The sequence below is a fragment of the Octopus bimaculoides genome, chromosome 27 (genome assembly GCF_001194135.2).
Source record: "Octopus bimaculoides isolate UCB-OBI-ISO-001 chromosome 27, ASM119413v2, whole genome shotgun sequence".
Taxonomy (NCBI): Eukaryota; Metazoa; Mollusca; class Cephalopoda; order Octopoda; family Octopodidae; genus Octopus; species Octopus bimaculoides.
The window spans coordinates 7,841,712-7,842,443 of record NC_069007.1 but is presented as its reverse complement, the minus strand read 5'-3'; the positions used below and the strand labels follow the sequence as shown (position 1 = coordinate 7,842,443).

The window sequence follows — 732 nt, the reverse complement described above, 5'->3', positions numbered from 1 at the left end:
CCACCGCCACCACCACCCTCATCGCCACCACCACGAACATCATCACTTCAATATCGCTGCTACGCCCGTCCCCCCTACCCCTACTCCTCCCACCACCATCAGCTACAACAGCTGAGTTGGCTTGCGTGCGCGCGTGCGTAGGTATGTGTGTGTGTATGTGTGTGTGCAAGTGTATGTGTGTCTGTGTCTATGTGTGTTCTTGTGTGTACGTGTATATGTATGTTTCATTGCTAGAAGTCTATTTTTACTTTCTCTTCTGCCCGCTGTTCACCGAAGTCTTCTTACCAATTTGGTAACAGTAAGTTTTTCTCTCCATTTATTCTTCGTGATTAAGGTTATTAATGATCCTTATTAATATTACTGTTATTATCCATCATCATTGTTTTTATCACCGTTATCATTAGTCTCATTATCTCTTCTATCAATCAATTATTATAACCATAATTTGATTATAACTATTCACCATTCATTACCATTAATCCTATATAAATACAAGAAAAACTCTTAACGGCTACCAACAGTTATCACCACCATCATCATCATCATCATCATCATCATTATTATTATTATTATTATTATTATCATTATTATTATTATTATTATTATTATTATTATTATTATCATTATTATTATTACCATCATCATCATCATCATTATTATTATTATTATTATTATTATTATTATTATTATCATTATTATTATTATTATTATTATTATTATTATTATTATTAT

General features: G+C 31.6%; 1 protein-coding gene across 1 annotated transcript in view; it reads left to right on the top strand.

Annotated features, from left to right (window-relative positions):
• The first annotated feature begins 151 nt into the window (after positions 1–151).
• LOC106881252 (aquaporin-11) overlaps positions 152–732 on the top strand; it is a 16,386-nt gene continuing 15,805 nt past the window's right edge. The window contains exon 1 of the mRNA XM_052977212.1: positions 152–298. The gene's annotated coding sequence lies outside the window, so the exon portion shown is untranslated. The remainder of the gene's footprint in view (positions 299–732) is intronic.